Source organism: Canis lupus, chromosome 25 (genome assembly GCF_048164855.1).
Source record: "Canis lupus baileyi chromosome 25, mCanLup2.hap1, whole genome shotgun sequence".
In the NCBI taxonomy this organism is placed as follows: domain Eukaryota; kingdom Metazoa; phylum Chordata; class Mammalia; order Carnivora; family Canidae; genus Canis; species Canis lupus.
In genome coordinates, this window is record NC_132862.1 from 19,410,966 (window position 1) to 19,435,569 (window position 24,604).

Here is a 24,604-nt window from a genome sequence, read left to right on the forward strand (position 1 = left end):
GGGACAGGTGGACTCAGAGGTGTCCTTCCAGGGTCCAGGTCACTCGGGCCAGGTGAGAGGACTTCACTACATGCCCCTTGTCTGGAATACTCCTGTTGCCCCACTGCTGACAAATGGGTTTACTTCCCCAGCCCTAGCCTTCAAAGCAAGCTCTGCTGGGCCCTCTTCAAACTGGTTGGTTTTGTTGACTTTTTTTGGCTCCGCCTCATAGATCACACAAAGGTGCAGCTTCATTGACACTGTGTCCTCCTCCTCGCCTGGAATGGCCTTAGTCCCCTCTCTATTGCCAGCACCTCGCCAAGTCATAAGCTACCAACAAGGAGCTGGAGTGGTGGGCGGGCAGTGGATGTGGAGTTGGAATTAGCAAACCATGTCACTCAAGGATATGTCATTCCTGGTACATCTTTTAGAAGTTCCCCCAAACTCCCTTTGGGGCACACAGATGTGCATACAGGTATTAAAACCCAGTATATGAGATAATGCCTTCATTTTGTCAGTGTGGGTAAGAGGCCCTCGCTTCAGGATGGGCCGGGGAGGCTGTTTGCAAGAGCTATTCTTTGCAGCTGGATTGTTCACTGACTCGATGGAGCGAAAACTCTTCCAAAGAAGTGAACTGTCCTCACAGAAATAGCTGACAGAAACACACCAAGTTTCTTGGCATGATGCAGCCGGGCAGGCTGCAATAGATTAGCTCTGCCCTTAACAACAAGTTTCACTGGGCCGATGAGAGATGTTATGGAACCGTATCAAGGGAAAGAGGACTCTAGCTTCAGCTGGCCAGCAGACCATAGGGTAATCACTGCAATGAAAATACTGAACCGGCACCAAGACTCACAAAGCAGCTTATTATAAGGATTTAATATACAGTATTATGGAGAATCTGGATAGCTCTGGTAATGGGATACGGAGCCTTGCTCCTCTCGGTCCCTGGTTCAAATTTGGATGAAGTCCATTTCAACTAAAATTAGTTGCCATTTGAGACAATTTGGAGGCCTTGGCAAAACAAGTTGGTCATCTCATCCCCACTACCAGGAGAGCTGACCTCACACGCAGGGGCTACCTCCCCAGAGTGAAAAATCCCAACTGCAGTCATGCTATAGGTTTCCTTTAAGAATAGAGATAGGAGTCCCACTAACACCGTTTTAAAAATGCTCAAATCGCAGACTCCAACCAGAGGGGCCTCATTCAGTTCTGGAGAGTCAAGATCGCAAAGGTTAAAAACAAAACAAAACAACAATGCCACCTCTTATTTTTTTAAGATGTTATTTATTTATTTGAGAGAGCATGAGTTGGGTGAGGGGCAGTGGGAGAAGCAGACTCCCCAGGGAGCAGGGAGCCTGATGCAGGTCTCAAGGATGCTGGATCATGACCTGAGTGGAAGGCAGTCACTTAACCCACTGAGCCACCCAGGTGCCCCAACAAACCGTCATCTAAGGTGAGTCTAGTTCTTCAGTCAGACTTCTTTAAGAAGGCAAACTGGTGGCTTGATAACTATAAGCTACTGTAGACATCAGGGGGTCCTTCCTCATGGGCCAAGTCTGTCCTATGTTCACGTGTAGTTGAAGCTTCCAGGGCAGCCGTCTTCCAGGGCTACTGCTTTTATCAATGCCTGTCTTCCCCGGATCCTGTTCTGTCTTGCTTGTCCAACCTATCAAGTGGCTGAATTTGTGCAGCAACAGGCATAAAATGAAGTCAACAGGGTCTTGTTATCTCTTTCCATCTATAGAGAAAGTTATTTGCTGGCCAGCTACAAAAACCTGCATTGCAACACCCTTGTTTTGCGGGAGGTTAGGAAATATGAGGTTATCAGAAAGGGCCTGAGAGCATCACGGTGGCTGAGGATGCCAAATTCCCAGGGACACTAAAGCTCTCTAAACATCGTGCAGTCCACGGTGCAGTACGTCTGCCCATCATTGATTCGGACTCTCTCCTGCGCTGCCTCAGCCAGAAAAGTGAAGTCATAGGTAGAACTGGATAAAAGGCTGATGTTCTGTGCTTGTGGGCTCCTGGGTCTCTCTGCATTCACTGCCACTATCTGGCATCTGAACTCTTTCTTGTGGCTCTAAGCTCCTGGATGGCACATACACAGGTTACAAAAATTCTCTGAGTGCTGTGTTCCAGGAAACAAAAATCTAGATGGATATATGCTTTCCAGATTGTGCAGCCAAAAATCACATAGACGTAGGCCGTCACACCTATACCCCTTCACGTGTCTGGGTTTCTCCTCAATCTCTCATCTTCTCAAGCCAGAGTCATTGAAACAGGAAAAGAGAAGACCTGAAAGCACCTCTGTCCTGCCCAATTCTGTAGGGGGAGCCACAAAAACTGTCAGCTGAGGGACACTATCAAAGGCATTCGCAGACACTAGAGAGAAGAAACAGTAAAATTCTCTGCCTGGTCCTTGAGATCTTGTTCACTTTCCTTTGCAAACCAGCCAGGAATGAAAATCACAGGTAAAATAAGCTAGAGTTAATCCATTGTCCTAATATAACGGAGTAATAAAAAAATAATTTATAATTTAAAATGAATTTTGATGCACCCACTTGCTCCACCTTCCTAAGGTAGCTCTAAATGTAACCCGATAGAGTTGTGTTTTATTGGCAGCATTTCTATCAGTGGCATGCTTTTCTGAAATTGCAGATGGTGCTCGTAAGTTCTGAACAAAACATGATGTCATCTTCTGCATGGATTCATTCCTTGAACATTCCATATCTGTTTAAGCTACACAAATATACTTCATGTAGACCTGTAAGTGAAGGTCGAGTCCAGACTTGGGTAATTCGGCAGGTTTTTCACCTTTGTGAATGTCCAACAAGGACTTAGAGGTCACAGAGGATGTAGGAGAAATTCCCTGTATTGAGGGGCTGGACAACAAAATACAAGACACTCAGCAGCCTTGCTTCCTGGTACCTAAAGGCTAGGAGCTTCCCTCTAGCATTATAACCCCAAATGTCTCCATCACTTTCCAAACTACCCTCATCAAAACCTACTGAGTTAGAATATCAATCTGGTCACTTGGTTCCTGGTGAAGTTCTGTGGTGTGTTCCTCCATAATTTACTCTAAATACTTGTTCAACGTCTGTTGCACCCAGGAAATTGTAAGTGCTGAGGGAGCCAGGGCCATGCCTATCCTGATCACCACTGTAGCTCCTGTCATGGACAAGGTACTCGATAAGGTCCATTGAATGAATCAATGAGGAGATGAATGAATGAATGAGCACACTATAGTCATCAAACCTTCATTCCTTTATAAGCACAGGCCAAGTCTAGATTGTGATGCTTCAAGACATTTGCCTTTAAAGATTTTATGTTGGGCTTAGTATCTACTTATATTAGGTATAAATGTAACTCCCATGGCATCTCGTGTGGACATAAGAACACTCCTAGCTCAATATCTGAAGCATCAGGGTGATTTCTTGGGTCGGAATCATGGGGCTTTGTGTCAGAGAGTTAATATTTAGAGGAAGCAAAGAGGCAGTGTCCCAAAGATCTAAAATCTTCCTCCCTTTCTTTGTGGCTGCCTTTTGTACGTTCTGCCTGGAGTCTTGCAGTGGCTTGTCACATCTTGGGGAGGATCTCATGTCGTATGTACTATCCGGATCCCGACTCTAGACTCTGGGGTGCTGGGAGTCAGGAAGTCTGGATTTGCATCCCAGTTTTGTCATTAATGAGCTGTGGGAACTTATAAAAGTTCTCCACTTCTCAAAGTCTCTGTTTCTTTGTTTATAAAAGGAAGGATGGGACTAAGAGTTTCTGACTGTTCTTCCCAGCTCTCATAGTGAACATTCAGTGATATTTCATACCTGGAAATAAACAGGAACAGGTAGATTCAAAGCTGTGAAAAGGCTAGAATGTGGTTTAAAAAAAAAAAAAAAAGCGAAGGTTGGAAACGGAGCTTTGCGTAGTTGACAAAGTACCCTTGGAACTTCACAGAAGAAAAAGAAGGAAAACAAGTCTGTTTAGATTGTGCGGTTTCTGTAAAATGAATTTAACTAATTTCTCTCTGTGTCTAGAAAGTTTTCTATTTCTTCTTGTATTACCTGGCAGATATGTTGCATGACATATTTTTCTTTACTTTCAATGTTCAAAGGTAGGCTTTACCAGTAAGTCCTAAGCTGTCCAAAATAGGCACCACATTATGATGGTGGCTGTTAACTATCAGAAATGAGAACCCAGATTTCTCAGTGTTCATAATTGCAAATAAATAATTTTCTCCCATCAACTAAATAATTTTCTCCCTTGCGGAATCCTTAAAACTCTGAGCTTCAGTTTCAAGATCAATTCCTGTAAACTTTATCATATTTAGGCCTAAGCACATATGAGTTTAATACTGAAATGTTAAAGAGCTGTAATTTGGGGGTTCTAAGATCATCTTATGGTTAGCCCGTGAAATCAGGGAATTACTCTTTTTGGAAAGAAAGGAACTGAAATGCATTCATGTGGTGACAGGATTTTTTTGAACAGTGTACAGCCTCCTGCTAGGCTTGCTTTTAGAAGAGGTATCCTCTGCGCTGAGGCAGCTCTAATGAGATAGAAAAGCATCTCATCGCCCCCCGCCCCCCTATTCAGCACCAGCTTCGGGCCCACTCTTTGAAGCATCTCCTTGTACCTACTGACCTGCTTTCCTCCGAAGGTGCCAAGGAATCCTAGGGCTGCGTGAGAACTGTCTCCACAGCAAGGACAAAGTCTAGCATGTGTTAACAAGCTCCTGTACACAAACAACAGCCTTACTTCTTGAACTAAAAAAAATCAAAGAAAGAACAGTGTCAATTGTTGTGCTTTTTATATCCACCTGCCACAGGATTTTGAGCTGAGCAAAATGCAGAGAATTTTTTTAGAACCTTTCTCATTTTTCAGTGACTTGAAATTGAGCATGAGAGGGAGAGATAGAATAGCACTCTGTGTGTGTGTGTGTGTGTGTTTATGTGTGTGTGTTGGCCTGCAGAAGGGTACAGGCTTTTGGAAGGCATCACTCATCCCTGAACTCTAAGAGCAAGACTCTGAACTGTGAGTACTTTAATATGCAGAGAAATAGGACATCCCTGGATGCAACTAAAAAGCCCCAGACTAGATTCTTTTTTAGCTTTACCCAGGAGCTCACACCTTTGTTATATTCCACCGATTACCAAAGACTTGAGTCACCTCCACTAGGTTATAAGTGGTTACAGGCAAAAACCAAATTCGCTAAAGAGGCCTTTCCTCTGAGTCCAGGGGGAATAAAAATGGAAGAAACTGACGGCCAAGGCTGCTGAAGGGCTAAGGCAACAGTCTTGTCTCTCCCCATTAAAGTCTTTAAAAGCTTAACATAGTTTTCATTTTTCATCATTAATTCAAATCTAAGTCTCTTGCCTTCCTCACAAATCCCCCCTCTACCTTGAGTTGGCTGCTCCAGGAGCATCTTCCCTGTTATTATTAGTGGATAATTGCTTAACATTTTCTAGAGGTAATTAACCTTGCCTTTGAAATGAAAGAAATCCCTAAATTGAGCAATATGATGAAAGCCATTCTTTCATGTAATTTAGTCCCATCAGCCAAGTACATCAATTTCTAGCTCAAAGGCAGGGCTAAAGAATAAGCAGTGGCGATATTCTAAAGAAAAAAACTCAAGGTCTTAACACTGTCAATCTCAATTTCTTCAGAACAGGGCTCCCAAAGCGTCAGCCTGATTGCAAGAGGCCAGTGGTTCTGTTGAGTCTCAACATTGTGACCTGAACAAAGGGCATCTGTTGGAGTCCATGTCAGGCATGTTAGGGGCTTCTTGCATACCTGAAGATGATGGAAGCTCACCCAGGACTCCTAGTTCTGCATTAAAATATAATTTCTCTCAACATTTTTAGAAAAACAAATGTCCTATTGCAAAGAGGTCTGGTAGTCTCCATGCAGTTTGTCAATCCCCGCCGGCATCCATATGCCTGCCTGTTTCATAACTAACTGCATAAGCAGCTCCATTAAGACCATTGGTTTTGAGGTTATGAGTTCCCACAGACAACATGCTTGCCCCCCTGCCTCCACCTAAGGCTATGCCCAGCTGATTTCAGACTGATGGATATCAGAATTTTCCTCTCGCCAAGAGAAAGATTTCCAAGATGGGGACTAAACAACATCCCCTGGTATCTCGTTCCAAAGGTTGGGAAAGTTCTGTGCCAGCAAACCACTTTGTGGTTGCATTCAACGCTCTCTGCTGCCCTGTGGTTAGCTAGAAGTCAGTTTACCGCAGGGCTTTTATCACCCAGCGGCTGCATTTAGCTTTCTGGGTGACCGTGGCCCACACCCCAAACCAGAGGAAGGCCCTGAGGGGCTTTTTGAGGACCATCCAGAAACCCTCTGAGATGCAGGAGGTCCAGATCAGATCTACAGACTTAGATTTAAAAAGAGAGAGAGAGAGAGAGAGAGAGAGAGAGAGAGAGATCACTTTGGCGCCCTCTGGGGGCAGTTTGTTGCCATCCTGTAGATTGTGAAATCATACGTTTGGGTAATTTCATGTCAGTATGGAGACAAACATCTTGTTAGTGATTTCCTCATATGGCTTACCAGTACCCTTTCCTACATTCCTTTTGTTGATTATTTTACATGACCACAGGATCCCTTTTCTCATGGAAACTTCATCATAAAATCTTGTACCAAAGGGGAAAAAAACCCAACAACAACAAAATTAAAGCCAGAGATTTTGATTGTGTCTATCAGTTCTGTTTATTTTGATGCAAGCACTGAAGGCAGATCTTCAGCCATCCTTTTTTAAAAAAAGTTCAAGTTTCCCATTCACAAACATATGATTTGAGTTGGTTTCATTCCCCTTTAACAAATGGGGGAGTTCTAGGGGAACAAATATCATGATGCATAATATTGAAGAGCAAGGCGTTTAGAGTCTGACTATGATTCCCAGCACCATTACTGAGTCTTTGGGTAAGTTACTTAACTTCCCTGCACCTCAGTTTTCTCAAGTGTAAAATGGATCAGAGAAGAGTGCCTTCCCCATAAGGGTGCTCTGAGGACTAAATGAGATAGTGCCCATGAAGCACATTGTCGTCCTTCACAGGTATCGAGAGTCTTTGGCTTTCAAGAGAGTGCAGGAGACTCAGGAGTCACCTAACAAAGGCACCTGCCTCATAAGGTTAAAGGTGTAAAATTAGTTAATGAAGGCAAAACACTGGACTAAAGTTTAGCACCTAGGAAACAACTGAAATTGTTTGCTGTTATTATTTTCCTTGTCGATCTCCACTTTCAGTTGAGCAAACTAAAGCACACAGCGGTCAAGTAACTGGCTTAGGAAACGGACAAATAGTAAGCAGTGGAGTCAGGAATGCATTTGACTCCATGGCCCATGCTCTCTCTATGACAGGAACTATTACCATCAGTGTTATTTTGACAGGAGAAGTAATTTTCAAGTAGGTTTGCTGTCACCTACCGAAGAGAAGTTTCCAATTCTTCTGAGAAGAGCATACTCTGCAGCATGAGCCTACCTACACTAAGATACTAAAAGGGTAACCACACATGAACCAGTCTTTTGGTTTTGTTTCATAGTAAGAAAAAGGATATTTCCTGCTTGCTGAGATCTTTGACTTGACCTGGGGAAGTGGAGATAGTTGATAAGGAATTTAGAGGGAGGATCCAGAGGAGAGCCGGAAAGCATTCTTAGGGTCTTCCTGCTGAGGTGAACTGATTTGAATGCCTGGTAACTTCTAACCTTTCTCTAGAAGAGGCTCCAGGCCACCCCACTTTCTGATTCTTGCATGGAAGATGCTCTCTGCTCTTCTGAGAAGTGATTGGAGGATTCTTATAATTTCTGTTGAACTTGGATAGAGACGCCCTAGGCTTAGCATCAGGAGACTGTTCCTAATGTAGTTACAGTAGAAGTGCTCCCTGACACAGGGCTTTCTTCGGTTCTCTTCGTCCGCATATTACCAGCTCTGCTATCTAAGCTGCTAAACCTCAGAGTCTCCCAGCTCAAGGATTTCCCATTGATTTTAGCTTCCAAAAACAGATTTCCCACTGTACCACCAGATCGTGACCGTGGGCGAAGTCTCCTGCTATTCTGCTTACTGTCTGCAAGTGCTGAGGCTTTGGAAACTCAAATCTCTGAGGTCGTCTTATTTTCTCTGAGGGCACAGAGCTAAAAGAGGACGGTTTGTTGTTTTAGGGAAGACACTCACTCCTAAGAAATTTCTAGCTGTTGAGCAGGGGAAAATAAAACTGTTTTGGAAAAAGTTTTTCTGACGTCGAAGCGGTACAAATCTGTATTTTAAGGAGATGCTTTCCTCAGAGCTGTTGCTGAGATGTATCTTACATCTGAGCTCAGTTTGGCTCTGAGACTTCCTGGTGCGTTCTCCTGTCCCTTATTTAGGCAAAATGGTAAAATACTTCATAAGTTAGTTCCTTTTCTTATTCACATGCTCTACGAGGAGAAAAGCCCACTGGTACTGAAGTAAAACTACCTGAAAAATGTGTTTTCCCAGGAAGTGCTGTCCAGGTAAGAGGAAGATGTTTTCAGGTTGAGTATTAGTCTTGAAGCCTCTGGAAGACTTCCTAGTGCCTGAAAGCTGTCATCCTAGACACTCACTACTAACACAGAAGCAATGCGACAACAGTGATAATGCCACTTACATTGGCCTTTATGTTGGTCTTTACTAAGTTCAAGTGCACCAGGCGAGGTTATCGATGGCCTCTCACCTGTGTTACTGCTCCCATTAACAGATGAAAACTAAACTTGCAAAGGTATCTGTCTCACGAAAGGGCCCAGAAATCACTCAATGGAGACAGAAAAATAAATACAACTTCAGTACTTTTACTATTACACCATAATTCCAAGTGTAGGGTTGATAAGGGTGGCTGTACACAATGTAATTAGTCTTTGAGTAGCAGGGAGGCCTGATAGTAGTATATTCATTCATTCATGCACTGTTCATTGAGTACTCATTATTTGCCAGTTATTGATCAGGGAGTGGGCTGTAGAGTCCCTAAATTCACAGAGCTTCCATTCTAGTGGCTAAAGACAAAAGAAAAATCAAAATAAAATATCAAATGGACATAAATACTATAGGGAAGCAAAGGAAGGGAGCTAGGAAATGCTGAGTATCTACACAAGGTCTTATTTTCCATTGCGTGGTCGAGGAAAGCCTCCACAGGAAAGTGGCATTTGAGCAGGCATCTGAAGGAAGTTAGGGTTCCATGAGAGTTGTTAAAGTGTAATTTTCAAAAAGTCAGAAAGCAACTCTCATATAAATAGAAACTGAACACATGTCAAAAATTCATTCTGCTTGGTAGTTAGTAAAGGATCAATAAAATGTTAAGACTGGTTTAAAGGGAATTCAAAAATCCAGCGTTCACAGGAAGTTTAATAACGGAATGCTCAACTAAGAAAAAAATGTTAGATTAGAGACAAATCTGGTTAAAGTCCTACTATATTTGATATAAACTCTATTCTTGGAAATTCTCTAACAGACAGAGATTATTTGGTGTCTCCTGGAAGAAAATCTACAAACTAACGAGAAACTTCACTACCTCTAGGCCTTTTAATCACTAGTAAACAGTGAGTCAAATAGAGTACATTTCCCTAAACCATCCTTGTGTGAGCCTATTAAACAAGGTACCTAAAGCACGCTGAAAAGACAAACTACTCACCTTTTTATTTTCAGGTTTGGCTTTCTTTTTCTTCTTCGGCTTTTTTGTTTGTGTGTTTTCGGTAGTGGGGTTTTTAAGAAAGTCATGCAGATAGCTGGAGGAGGAGCGTGGCAGGCAGAGACAAAGTGAATGAATCAGCCCATTTCCGTCACTCCAGGAGAGGCTCCCTACCAACGCAGACGCACACATTCACCTGGGCCTTATTTTTTTTTTAATTTTTATTTATTTATTTATGATAGTCACAGAGAGAGAGAGAGAGGCAGAGACACAGAGGGAGAAGCAGGCTCCATGCACCGGGAGCCCGACGTGGGATTCGATCCCGGGTCTCCAGGATCACGCCCTGGGCCAAAGGCAGGCGCCAAACCACTGCGCCACCCAGGGATCCCCACCTGGGCCTTATTATGAAGTTTGGTGTAAGTTAATAGCTGGGGGTAATCTGGAGAAGCTGCAAGATTTATATGGGAAAGAGAATGAGAATTGAAGTTGGGAGTTGAGAGTTGGGAGGATTTTAGAAGATATTAGGGAGCGATGAGTGTGAAGCATGGTGAATAAGGGGAGAATGGATTTGTGCAACAGGTTGCTACTTTTCTTGGGCATGAAAACATACTTCATCTATGCCAGCCCACCTTTGACCATCTCCTGAGAAACTGAGGAAAAATATGGATTGGTTCCAATTACTTTTGGTTTGCTTGTTGGACTGTGTTTTATAGGAGAAAGGAACCATGGTGCTTCCGGGCTTCGTGTCTGTCTGGCACAACCTTATTCTGTTTCTGAATCATCCACATGCATTACGGTGCTTCAGTATGGAAACATTGTCACTATCATTGAGACACAATCTCTGTTTTCCAAAACACCTCTTCCCCCCACACTTCACACTGCATACAAACCCCTACGCAAACCTTCATGGTATTCATGGTAGCTCAAGTACCACCTAGGGAACCAAGTATCTCCAAACTCTTCACTTGGCCAAGTGGGCAATGATACCATGATAACAGAGGTCCTTCAGCAGGTATGGGTGTAGGGAGTGATTTTTTCAGATGGCATTTATAGTCCCTCTAGGATATCTAAGTAGAACTGTTGTTCGGTAGGCAATTTCCTTGTTCTTACTAATGGAGGAAGACAGAGCAGTGTGGGTTCCAGGCACCAGGCAAGAACCTGATGGAGGAGGAAAATAGCACAGATGGATGTCCTATACCTGCCACCAAGAAGGATATTATGTGGAGGGAGGTGGAGGAGGAAGTCGGGGAGAAAAGAGATGAGTTTATGACCCTAGTCTCTTTGCTTTTAGAAAGAGGCTCTTGCTCCCAAACATTTTCTTCTCATTGCCTCTACTACTTAGAAATTCATTTAGGTTAATATTCAAATTTCCTGAAATGATTAAGGAGACCACCATTCTTTCATTCCTTCCTGTAAGTCGGTTCAATAAACACTTGTTTACTTCCTGGTTTTACTGAAGTTTATGAGAGCATAAGAACACGACCATACTTTGGGGACCCTAAATTAAAAGGGTGAATACAAAGGTGGTTTGGTAAACAGTCATTGAAAGTGATACTGACCACTCTTCATTCTGGTCTCAACTCAGAGTCCTGATGCCTGATGACCCTTGCATCTGAGCCCTGGCCTCAGGCGTGTGTTTCCAAAGCTCCCGACTTGGTTTTCTCTTTTTCTGGAGTACCAGCCTACTGGCTCCAAGTTCATCCTAGATATTGGTAAAAGCAGTACAAATATCCGTGCATGTCCCCCTTTTTATCCTGGGGGATGTTTTCAAATTTCATCCAGCTGATAGTGGTACCAAGAAGCATTCTGTTCTTTCTCCCATCTTCAAGGTCAAGAATTTGATTCCTGATTACTGAGAAAGGCCAGGCTTCTCCTAGAAGGAAATATTTTTGTTAGAGAAGTCTGTGTCAGATTATTTCGTCTGTTAACAGCAGAACCAGAAGATAATGAGGACTATTTGACAGAGACTAGCATTGACAAATGGTACACATTTTTGAACTCATTTCAAAGTACAAACTCCTATTTCATTTCATTTTCTAAGGCTCTGAGTAACTTATAGACAATTTAATTGCCTGTATTTGGAATAGGGAATTCCTAAAATGCTGAATATAATATTTGGATTTAAAGAAAAAGACACCATAATAGAGGCCATTGTTTGAGTAAGTAGAGACAGGTTCATGTGTTTCAAACCTTGGATAAAATATAAAGAAGATCATTGAGCTCTAATTTGAAAGAATTCCACTGAAAGACTCAGAAAACAATCCACTGTGAGAATATGAGACAGAATTATAATACTTACTGGACAATTGTTTGCTAAGAAGCATTTATTTTATATCACTTTTTAACAAGACTGAACTGTCAGATTGTTTAAAATTCCATTGGAAAGATTTGGATTATCACAAAAGTGTTTACTCTTTTTCCTTCCATGTATATTGGATTACTCATGGAAGACAATGGAAAGAATCTGAGAAATGCTGGTATTAACAGCAACTTAGACTCCATTTCAGAAATATTATAGACTATGTAAACGAAAGCAACTTTTGGACACGTATTAACATAGCCGTGATCCTACCAATGTAAGGCCCCAAGAAATGAACTATTCCAGCACTATCAGCAGAGATTATCCTCTGGAAGATGATGGTACAAGTGAAACATGCTTCCCATAAAACAATCGTACTTGCATAGGGGGAAAAAAAGAATCATCTTTATCTTGCTTTGGTAAATACCATTGTCAGCTCCAGCATCATGATTCAGAGTCTGTTTAATAAAATATGACCTTTTAAAGTCATTCTTGAACTATGGAATCATCACCTACAAAGACACTGCTATCGTATATATCATATATATCTTACATCACTCACTGAATATAGTTCCATTAAAAGCATGTTTAGGACAAAGCCTGAATTTCTTCTTGGCATTAGAATCACATTTGCTTATCCATTCTAATACCAGACAAGCATGTCTACTTTTTTTCCCTCCTTTTCTAGGGACATAGATGACTTCTAATGATGCAATAGTTCTCAGCTGCACGAGGGCCACCTGGAGGGCTGGTGGCAGTGGATTGTGGGGTCTCCCCTCCACAGTTGTAGAGTCAGTGTATCTGAAATGGAGGGCAGAGAATGCGTTTCTAAAAATGACATTGATGCTGCTTTCCGGGGAACCACACTTTGAGAACCACTGCACTAAAGGACTCTGGGCAGGGAGTGCTGAAAGCAATTTTAAAGGAAAAAATCTTTCATGTGGATCTGGCTGGTCTTGTGCAAAATGAAAAAAAACAAGCCTAAGCTTTCCCCTAAAGGCTCAGCCTCTCTATGGCCCCCATCTCCAAACAGAACCCTCAGCTTCCTATTTTCCATCTGCTCTTTGCTACCTCAAGTTCTCTAAGGTGCTCACAGATCTTGCTATCTTAATTTACCCCAAAAATGTACACTAATCATAGCAGTAATTCTTCTCAGGACTTTTCCATTTTAACATGGATCAAAAATTTGGACCTGATAAGTGAAATTTGAACAATGAAAGGCATTAATTTTATTTATTTATTTATTCATTTTTAAAGATTTTATTTATTCATGAGGGAATGGAGAGAGGCAGAGACATAGGTTGAGGGAGAAGCAGGCTCCCCACAGGGAATCTGATGTGGGACTTGATCCCAGAACCCCAGGATCACGCCCTGAACCCAAGTCAAATGTTCAACCGCTGAGCCACCCAGGCGTCCCATAAGGCATTATTTTTAAATGGGAAAAAATTTGTGACATTTCCCTTCCCTCACCTACATCACACTAGAGTGATCTAGAAGTTAAATCTCCTCTTGTTACTTTCCTGTTCAATATCTTCCATGACTATCCTTCTCCCAGAGGCAAATTTTAAATGCTTAACAAGGCTTCCAGACTTTTCAACCTCTTCCCCTGCCTACATGCTCAACTTCATTAGCCACCGCTCCTTCCTTCCATTTTATATAAAACAATACTGAACTACTTCAAATTCTCTGAAAATATCCTATTCTCAGGATCATCTACATCATTTTGGGGGACTCAGTGAAATATGGGACCTCTGGACCATGATGAGTCAAAGAATTTCAAGACAGCAACCACAGAGCAATTTATTGAAGACCAGAGGCTTCTAAACATGGAACTCTGTGTGGTTGCAGGTCACACACCCATGAAGCAGCCCTGACTATTCCAGAGAAAATAATCCCTAAGTCCCTTGACACTTGGAGTATCACAAAAACAAAAACAAAAACAGTCAAGGTGTATTATTTCCTTTTGCTCTGAGTCAGTATCTCTAGAGTTGCTGAACTTCAAACGCAGAGAAGCACTTGACCTTTGCCATGCATTTGTTCATTTTCCAGGAAAATTCTTACATAGCCACAGAGTACAATGTACTACTTTGAACCTGACACTACTTGTTCTCCTTATGCCACGGTCATAATCTCTCACTCTTTGTGAGGTACTATTCCTTCCTCCCAAAATGTCATTTACTCTTTCTCGCTGATAAACTCACATTCAACCATCATCAGAGGCTCAGGTGAGTCTCCTCTTCTGTTTCGAGGCCTTTCCCAAAGTCCAAGGCACACCTGGGTACATGGTACACTCTGCACTTTAGTGGCTTTATCGGGTTTTAATTTGTTTGTGTGAACATCATATTCACTAGGTTCCAAGCTATTCCAAAGCAGCCAGCACGATGTCTGAATTGGAGGAAGGACTTCAGAATGCTTGTTGAATGAAATAAAATCATTTCTAAAGCCAAGAGGTAACTTAAATGTGATTCAGTCTTCCAGAACTACTAGGTGAGGTTGTCAATTTACTTCTAGTTACCACAGAGGGAAGAGGCTCTGGGCAGAAACTGAACTCCTTGGTCTCTCGAACCTAATTGAAGTGGGGGTGCCCCCAGGGGCATGTTCAGTCCTGCTCAGTGGAGCAATCTAACACATGAGAGAGTTTGAGAGAATTATCAAGAATGCCTTTCCTAGACTGGCTTCATATGGGAACTTTTATTCTTAATTCAAATATCAGAAACTATTGAGGTCTACACTCAACTCTCCCGGGCTGACAATCTAGTTTGTGGTTGATGTAAGTTATTTGCCGCTCCTCCTCCCCCATGACTTCTAACTACTCACGGTCCTTCTACTATGAGTGGGTGGAGAAATACCTTACAAGCTGAAATTCAAATGAATAAAGTCTGCTTTTTGTAAGTTTATGGTTTATCTATGAATTTCGTGTACCCAAGCTATCTTCATCCCTGGTTCAGACAAAATTTGAGCACTGGCAGGATATCATATTTACTCAGGTATTTTTCTCCAAATTGCAGGAATATACTATTCTGGGCACATTTTGAGAGAAGATCCAGCAGCATCTGTTTTTTTTTTTTTTTTTTCCTGGCGAGGCAGAGGAGAAAAGAGAGCTAGTTGTTCCTGACTATCTCTGTAGATTGTTGATTCTTTCCCTCTTTCCCTTCCACATCTCGTGAAGCTGATGAGCTCTCACTCCCTCTGGGTGCCTCCAGCCCTTGGACCTCATGAGCTGGGACAAAGGTGGTCAGGTTCAGACCTAAATCTCAAGAGAAGAAGTCCTCAACATTAGATCCCTGTTCTGCAGACACTGAAGCTCGAGTGCCCATTCAAGACAAGGCACATTTATCCACCTGCTCGAAAAGCAAACCCTGGGCTGCGTAAACCACACCCCTGGGAATGCACAGAAGAAAGGCTTCCCTGAACCAGAAGCATGTCTCAATAGCCAGGCGACTTTATCTGGATATTAATGGTTCAGTTTTACTTTTAACTCGTTGAGTGGACTTCCTCCCCCCTTCACTCCGAGCTTTGTCGGTGCATTGCCAAATCCCACTCGTTTGCTTGGATACTTAATTCAAGTTGCCTTTATAGACCTAGAATCAGGGCCCTCAGCGTTGGGAGGGGGTTCAACAGGTTGGAGAGTCTCTCCCTTCTGACACCTGAGTCTGCCCTACCACCACCACACCTGGGGTTTGTACTACCTTTGCCTAAACACGACCAAGGATGGGGAATTCACTGCCGCCCAAGGCCACTCACTTCCTCAAGTAGCACTTTGAGAAATACCTTCTTTTCATATACCAGATGTTGGCTAAAGTCAACTTGCCCTTGCAGATTTAGATGAAATTGTTTTGAATTCTCATGCCTTATGAGGTAAGCCACTCAGCAAGTCTTTCAGACTCCCTGTTAATCTTTGACATGTGGGCAGGAGGATGTTTATAAGTGTCCTGGCCACCTCCAGCTCCGGCCGAATCGCTCCATGTATGGACGCCTCTCTTGTCCGTGCCTGTTCTCCTCTCTGCTCTCACCTCGTCCTCTGCACGAAGCAGTTCTTTTTTCCTGTTTGAGCCTGTCTCAAACACAAGGTTGTGCAAGTGTGGGTGACAAACTTTTAAAGGACAATTAAGGGAACTGCTGGAGTTAACAGTGAGGCAACCGGTCAGTTTAGGATTAAATGTTACACATTTCTATGCTTCTAAACCTCTCAGCTCCCTCATCTCCAGGACCTCGCTTCCCGGCCATCTCTGTGCTTCCACCTCCCACCATGTGCTGGGCTCCTTCTTTTCTTTTTAGCTCTTCCCCTCTTGTTGAATTTCTTGCTCATGTCCCAAATTCTAGCTAACTTACTTTGTAGAGAAATTGGGTATTGCCTTTATCTTCTATGCCTTGACCTTGGGACCTCATGGCCCATACCCAGGGCAGTTTACCGACGTGTTTTCCTGAAGACAGCCCACCCCTAAAAGTCTTGTGCTAGATGTTACCCTGTCCCCGTGTGGTTTCACAAAGTCTAGGTCTGACTCCTTGTCAATTCTATCTGGTTCATTACAACCTACCCTCTGTTGGCTGCCTTTCTGCTCTGGAGTCATTGTGATGGAAGGAAGGAACACAGACTTTTGGTAGACCAGAGTCTGAATCCCAGATTTACTATTCATCAGTTGTGTGACATCCATTGGGCTAACTTTTTTGAGACCATTTTTCTCAGCTATGAAATGGTGATAATTATACCATCTACAGGATTTGATTTTCTGGCACATAATAGACATCCAACAATTTTTGTTTATTTTAATTAAAAGAAAATAAAATGAAGACCAGGCTTGAACATCTCCTAAGAAGACAGAACTATTTAAGCCAAGTAAGCAAAACTCAATCTAGTTTATTCTATGAGCATACATGGAACTTACCTTGTAAATGCCACCAATAGTCATCAAAGAAAATATCTTCCTCAAATGGTATAAGGTAAGTACTTTTAACCAATGCCCTGCCATCTGGAAACCTCCACCGTAATAACCAATCGTTGTGAAGGTTAAGCAACTTCCTCATTGTCACTTTCTAAGCCATCCTGTAACATCACACCTCTGAGCCTTGTATTCCTGGGTTGGAAGGACCCCTCGTTGTGACCAGTTCATTTCTCATTCAGTAAAATATTCATATCAAGGAAAGCTCTCTAAATTTTCTTTCAACACTTTCCTTTTCCCCAGTCTCCAAAAGCTTTGGCGTGGTGTGGATGAACCCTTCCCAGCCTGGTTGGATCCTTGTTTGTTTTGACCTCTGACCCCTCTCTCTTTGCTATCTTGGCTCTCTTGGCATTTCATCTGGTCTTTCCTCTCATCCCCAGCTTTGGCATTCATGGCTCAGTCACTCCCACTCCTATGCAGAAGGGAAAGAATTGTCCCCTCCTGCCTCTCCCTCTAAGTGCCCTTACGATTCTGACTAACCCGGAAATAGCTTTGGAGATGACTGAGATCAAGTTATGGCTCACAAATATAGTCAAGCTGTTTCCAAATTTCCAAATGGCATCAGAAGTGCTGAGATCACCATGAAGATGCATCCTCTCTTTGTCGGAGGAGACTGAAGCAAACGCTGGCTGTCATATCTCATTTTTTGGCATCACACAAGTAAGCGTCTCGGTACTGCTGGAAAGAAAACAAGTCAGAGATGCCATGATGGCTCTCACAACCCAAATCTCACTAACACACAATATTTTAAAATGTTAAATAAACAAACAAAATATCTTGCAACATAATCTCTGTTCTAGTGCTAAATAACTCTGTTTTAAATACGTAAAACTCCACATAAAAGCCCTTAAGTGTAAAATGCTGGTAAGGAAATACTAAGTGAGATGATCATTTTTAAGATTCATTGACCTACCATATAGGTTACCTGAACCTCAAAACTAACTCAGCTTCTGAAGAGGTGGGAGTTCAGGATGGAAGTTAACAGAATGGACACTTGCCCACTCAGCCAGGCAGATGCTCCAGAACACGTTTCCTTCAGATTTGGCTATTCCTTTGGTGTGGGGGAAGAGCTGCACGACTTCACTGGCATTTCCATATCAGAGAGGAATTCTAAGAGAAAGTATCATATTTGAGCAGCTTGAGGGGACTGTTCTATAAGCAGTTTCAGGCAAGTTATTTGTCTCTTTGAGGTCCAGATGCTCGTTTGCACAAAGGGTATAAAAATGAATGCCAGTGTTCATTAGAAAACAGGTCTGGCTATTGTAACAAAAGTCAAAATAATTGCGACTTAAGAGAGGCAGGATTTTCCTCTCTCATGATACGGTCTGACCACAGCCAGTCCAGAGCTGAGAGGCCAGCTCTCCAGTTTGGGACCAGGCTCCTGGGATCCTGTTTTGCATCTTCCACACTCATCTTTCACCTCAGGGCTAAACTGTCTGTTCCCAACTCTTGCCTTCACATTCTGGCCAGTGAAAAAAGGAGAAAGGGAAGGGCGAGGGCACAATCTTTCCCCCTTTTGGGGCATGAACTGCAAGTCGGGTACCTCTTTCAGCTCGCATCCCATTGGCTAGCACATGGTCATGTGGTCACAGCAATCTGTACCACAAAGTACAGGACCGAGCCTTGGGAAGGGATGCCACGTGCCCAGCTACAGTGCAGGACTTGTCTTGCTAACGAAGAAAAAGGGCACACAGACTCAAGGGCAGCTAGCAACCATCCTTAGAGCTTCCTGTGATCTTCTGCTAAAATAATATAGGTGGAATGTTTGACACAAAGCCGAGGTTCAATTGGTGGTAATGTGGGTGGCTTTTTTTTTTTTAATAATAAGCAAAAATTGGGATCCCTGGGTGGTGCAGCGGTTTGGCGCCTGCCTTTGGCCCAGGGCGCAATCCTGGAGACCCGGGATCGAATCCCACGTCGGGCTCCCAGTGCATGGAGCCTGCTTCGCCCTCTGCCTATGTCTCTGCCTCTCTCTCTCTCTGTGACTATCATAAATAATAAATAAAAATTAAAAAAAATAATAAGCAAAAATTTAAATCAGTCTATTTGATTTCATTCTAGATATAGAGACAAAAGACAAAGGTATGTGTGCCTTCGCACAGAGGCTCGCAAATGTGGGTCTGATTAAGAATGACTGAAGTTTGGAGATAAAGGGACAGGCACTGCACTGGCCTCCTGGCCCTGCTGGGTTTTAGACAGTGAAGGCTTCTCGGTGGCCTCAGCCCTGCCCAGTGCCCCAACCAATCCTGATCAGATTATCACTGGTGGCCTGTCTTTCGGTTCTCTATGCACAATTTGGTGTGTGTTGGGGGAGTCCAATGCCCAACTCATTTCTTCAATTCTGGCATGCATCTGGGCTTCTGGGGAATTTCTTCCCCTACTCCATTGGTTCAAACACACCTCATAAATGAGCCGACCCAAAACATTACACAAAGGAATGTTACCCACGTCCCTTGTACACACTGCCATGCTGCTATCATTACCTTTCATGCAAGGATTCTTTTTCTTTCAAGTTCTAAGAACAGAACAGATAGAAAAAAGAAGATGACTGGAAGCCAAGACAGTAGGAAACTATGCCAGAGAAAGATATATCCAGAATAGAAACAAGACAATAAGCATACATATGGCAGTGGGACTCTACAGTAGAGAGGGGTCACATGGTAGCTCTCCATCAACCCAGATCACAATATAGGAAGGCATAAGACACGTCCTACCATGTTGGAAGGGAGAATTGATAGCAGTGGTATGGGAGGAGGGTGATTTATGCATCATCCCACGCTCAGATGATTCTTACATTCAGCTGGACACCCAAGAAGGACATACCCTGAGTGAAGTTACTTGCCCATTTGGCACACTACTATGTACTAAGATAGTATTTCACTGACAACTAGAAAAATTTCAAATTAAACTGTGGAGCAATCCCCCTGTGGGTGTGTAAAGGAATATTTTACGATAAGTGTCTTTGGGGCTTTCTCTGTCAAAAATGAAATAGTCTGACCATTAGAACGAGAGTCAGGGGAGAAATTTCACATGGACTCTAATGAAAAAATAAGAATTCAATTCAATGTGAGAGATTCAAAGGGTCTAAGTGGCCATCAGAACACTGTGTGGGGGCAGCCCGGGTGGCCCAGCGGTTTAGCGCCTGCCATCAGCCCAGGGCATGATCCTGGAGACCCGGGATCGAGTCCCACGTTGGGCTCCCTGCATGGAGCCTACTTCTCTCTCTGTCTGTGTCTCTGCCTCTCTCTCTCTCTCTCTCTGTTTCTCATGAATAAATAAAATAAAAAGAAAAGAACACTGTGGGGTTTTTTTTTTAAGGTTTATTGAGAGAGTGTGTGTGAGTGTCCACGTGAGGGAGAGGGCAGATTGAGAGAGAGAGAGAATCCTCAAGCAGATTTCACACTGAGTGCAAAGTCTGACATGGGGCTCGATCTCACAACCCTGTGATCCCCACCTGAGCCGAAACCAGCTTCAACCAACTGAGCTGCTCCAGTGCCCCCGAAACACAGTGTTTTTTAGTTGAGAGGGCTACAGATTGCTTAGCCCATGTGCTCAGACAGTGGTAGAACCACAACCTACGTGCTGGAGGCTCCTGGTCCAGTGAGCCTTGTCTGGAACTTTCTGACATCAAAAGAATCTCTTACTCTATTAAAAAAAAAAAATCTCTTGTGGGAAATCGTTAATATGTTCTTAAACTGATCTTATCAAAAAGGATGAGACCTGAGATGGTGAAACAAATTCTAAGTGTATAAACAATGTCATCCAACTGTTGTATAACGACCACATTCCAGAGGAGTTTTCAGAGTGACAAATGACTTCAGGCAAACATTTGGTTCTGGCGGCACATTTTGTAAGTGGCTTTAGAGGAAACGTGGAGCTCAGAAGAATGCAGAAGAGACTGGTGATCTAAATAGGCCGGGAATGAGGAGAATCCTGTGTTAAATGAGTGGAACAGAGACTAAGGTAATGTTTCTGAAATCCCCCTTCCTATCTGAGGGGACAGTAGGGACCACCTACACCCGGAGATGCTCCTCTTAAGTGAAGAGCTGCTCCGTGTGACCCAAGCACAACGGCAGGGATCGGGATGCATGTGTAGGAGAGTGACCAGTGACCATCCTAGCAGTAAGGAGAGAAGGCAGGAGCTGGCAGGCAGTGGGCCGTGGCAGGCAGCAGGTCGAGGGGAAGGCACACCAGGATTCAGAGGACTTGCGGCCCAACCTAGAGCTGTCACAGTTGTCCTAGTTATGCCCCCTTGGGCAGGTTATGTCACCTCTTCGGCCGGGCTTCAGTCTCCTACACCATTAGAGGGGGTTTCACTTCATCTTTGCCAGCTCTAGAATGCTGCTTTCCAGGGTTCGCTACTCAAATGCCTCCAGCATGGTTTGTCAAACCTCCAACCTGAGGCAACGTGCCCCCCCCCCCCGCCCAGGGTACATGTGGCAGTGTCACAACTGGTTGTCACACAGTGGGAAGGTGCTACTGCTCTTGGCATCTGGGGGTACAGGACAGGGATGCTATGAAACATCCCACAGTGCAAGGACAGCTGCCCGCAACAGAGAACTGTACAGCCCCAAACGTCAGTAGCGCTGAGCTTGAAAACCACTAACCGAAAGGACAATATAATGACAAACCCATTTCAGCCAATTGTCATGCTGCCGGATGCGGTTTTTTTTAAGAGAATCTGAAAATGTGGATTTTTATGTAAAAATATTCCCAACTGAAGATATTGCAACACTTTTTTTTTTTAATATATAGAAAATACTCAGGGAGCCAAATAAAATGGGCCCTTAGGACCAATCCTGTCTGCAAGCTAACAGTTTCTGAACTCTTATTTAGCCACATACTGTCCAAGTCATTAGTGTAGTTTAACTGAAAGCATGGATTTTTTTTTTTTTTTCATCTGTACCCAGATATGTGAGCCAGAGTGAAGCAGGTCACGTTTAATCCATGTGTGGGCTCATACAGCCTGTGTGTGATATAGTGGAAAAAAAACTCTACACGAAGTGTCCAGAGACATTTCCACTTACCATCTGGGTAACTGTGGGGTCAGAATCATTACAGTCTCTGCCTCTCCCAGAAAAGCCCTGTGAGCCCACGGCGGTCGGTGCTTCCTGGGGCCGCTGTGAGAAGCCCCAGTCACGGGGCCACGGGCACTGCAAGTGCAGCCACTTTTTCTTCGTGTGTTGCCTGGGAGCTAGGGCCGGGGGAGACCAAGCTGCAGGGCCAAGCGGGGGCTGCAGGCCGCACGACGCTTCCCGGCCTGCCTCCTGAAGGGCATCTTGTTTGCTTCCAGGTTTTTACAATTATGAATCGAGTTGATGCAAACGTCCATGTGCAGGCTTCTGTGTGGACATAAGTTTTTAGTTCCTTCGGATAAATACCAAGGAGCACAACTGCTGGACTGTCTGGAAAGAGTATGCTTAACTTTGTAAGAAATCACTAAATTTCCAAACTGGACTGCATCATTTTTGCATTCCCACCAACAACGAATGCTGCTCCACATCCTTGTCAGCATTTGGTATTGTCAGTGTTCCAGATTTTGGCTATTTTTAAAAATGTGTAGTGGGATCTCCTAGTTGTGCATTCCTCTGAAAACATGAGGTAGAGCATCTTCCCATCTGCTTATTTCCATCAATATACCTTCTTTGGTGATGTGTCTGTTAAGGTCTTTTTTTTTTTTTTTAAGATTTTATTTATTTATTCATTGAGACAGAGAGAGAGGCAGAGACACAGGCAGAGGGAGAAGCAGGCATCATAGAGAGAGCCTGACGCGGGACTCGATCCAGGGTCTCCAGGGTCACGCCCTGGGCTGCAGGCGGCGCTAAACCGCTGCGCCACCGGGGCTGCCCTGTTAAGGTCTTTAGACCATTGTTTAAATGGGTTGTTTTCTTATTGAGTTTTAAGTGTTCTTTATATATTTTGGATAGTGGTCCTTTATTCAATAGGTCCCTTGCATATATTTTCTCCCAGTCTGTGGCTAGTCTTCTCAGTCCCTTAACATTGTCTTTCACAGAGCAGAAATTTTTTATTTTAATGAAATCTGCTTATCAACTATTTCTTTTTTGGATCATGCCTTTGATGTTTTATCTAAAAAGCCATCATGAAATCCAAGTGTACCTAGATTTTTCTCCTATGCTATCTCTTAGGAGTTTTATAGTTTTGCATTTTTACATTTAGTTAATTTTGAATTAAGTTTTGGGAATAAAGCCTGTGTCTAGACACTTTCTCTTTTGCATGTGTATATCCAGTTGTGTCAGCATCATTTGATGAAAAAACTATCTTTTTTCAATTTTATTGCCTTTGCTCCTTTGTGAAAGAGCAGTTGACTGTATTTATGAGGGCCCATTTCTGGGGTTTTTATCTGTTCCATTGATCCATTTATCTATTCTTTCATCAATACCGCACTGTCTTGTTACTGTAGCTTTCCTGTGAGTCTCGAAGTTGGTAGTGTAGTGTTCTATCTGTCTATGTTTTTCTCTTTCAATATTGAGTTGGCTACTCTGGAGTTTTTGCTTCTCCACATAAACTTTAGAATTATCCATTTCTATAAAATAACCTACTGAGATTTTAATTGGGATTGTATTGAATCTATAGATCAAGTTGGGAAGAATAGACATCTTGACAATATTGAGTCCTTCCATGACTTGAAATATCTCTTTTTATTTAATAGTTTGACTATTCAGTTTTACGGTTTTCCTATCACATAGATCTTTTATTTGTTAGATTTATAACCTACGTATTTCATTTTGAGAGGGTGCTGATGTAAATAGTATTGTGTTTTTATTTTTAAAAAGATTTTATTTATGTATTTTTGTGAGAGAGAGAGAGAGGAGAGAGAGAACGAGCACAAGCTGGGGGGAGGGACAGAGGGAGAAGTAGACTCTTCGCTGAGCAAGGAGTCCAATGCGATATGGGACTCAATCCCAGGACCCCAAGATCCTGACCTGAGCTGAAGGCAGATGCTTAGCCAACTAAACCACCCAGGCATCCAGTATTGTGTTTTTAATTTCAAATTCCACTTGTTCATTACTGGTATATAGTAAAGCAATTTATTTTTGTATATTATAATTGCATCCTATGACCTTGCAGTAATTGCTAATTAGTTTCAGGAGGTTTTTTGGAGATTCTTCCAGATTTTCTATGTAGAAAATTTGTCTAGTGTTTTTCTGAATCTACTGATGTGATCAATGATGATATCATCAATAGCATGTAATATGAGGATTATACTAATTGATTTTTGAATGTTGAATCAGTCTTGCATGTTTGGGATAAATCACACTTGGTCAGTGTGTTTCTTTCTAAACTTTTTTTGGTTTAATTTGTGAATATTTTGTTGAGGATTTTGCATCTATGTTTATGAGAGATATTGATCTTGTAATGGCTTGATTTGGTTTTGGTATTAGGGTAGCACTGGTCTCCTAGAATGAATTAGAAAGTATTTCTTGTGCTTCTATCCTCTGAAAGAGATTGCAGAGAACTGGTATAATTTCTTTCTTAAATGTTTGGTAGAATTCACCATGAACCCATCTGGACCTGGTGCTGTTTGTTTCGGAAAGTTATTATTTATTTAATTCCTAACTAAATATTGGCCTATTCAGATTGTCCATTTCTTCTTGTGTCAGTTTGGACAAATCGTGTCTTTCAGGGAATTGGTCCATTTCATCCATATTATCAACTTTGTGGACATAGAGTTGTTCTTTGTTTTCTTTAGCATCCTTTCAATATCCACAGGATCTATAGTTATGACCCC

The 24,604-nt window shown here is 42.8% G+C and overlaps 1 long non-coding RNA gene across 6 annotated transcripts; it reads right to left on the bottom strand.

Annotated features, from left to right (window-relative positions):
• Positions 1 to 1,282: 1,282 nt before the first annotated feature.
• On the bottom strand, positions 1,283 to 23,549 carry LOC140617311 (uncharacterized). Of its 6 annotated transcripts, none has more exons than XR_012017556.1 (5): positions 21,882 to 22,314; positions 17,335 to 17,532; positions 11,175 to 11,488; positions 4,618 to 4,739; positions 1,283 to 2,864 (listed from the first exon to the last, which is right to left on the bottom strand). It is a non-coding gene; the product is annotated as an uncharacterized lncRNA (long non-coding RNA). The 6 variants fall into 6 exon arrangements; XR_012017555.1 differs by having other exon boundaries at positions 1,283 to 3,803; XR_012017554.1 differs by lacking the exons at positions 1,283 to 2,864; positions 4,618 to 4,739 and having other exon boundaries at positions 6,684 to 11,488; positions 17,335 to 17,529; positions 21,882 to 23,549.
• Between the last annotated feature and the right edge of the window lie 1,055 nt (positions 23,550 to 24,604).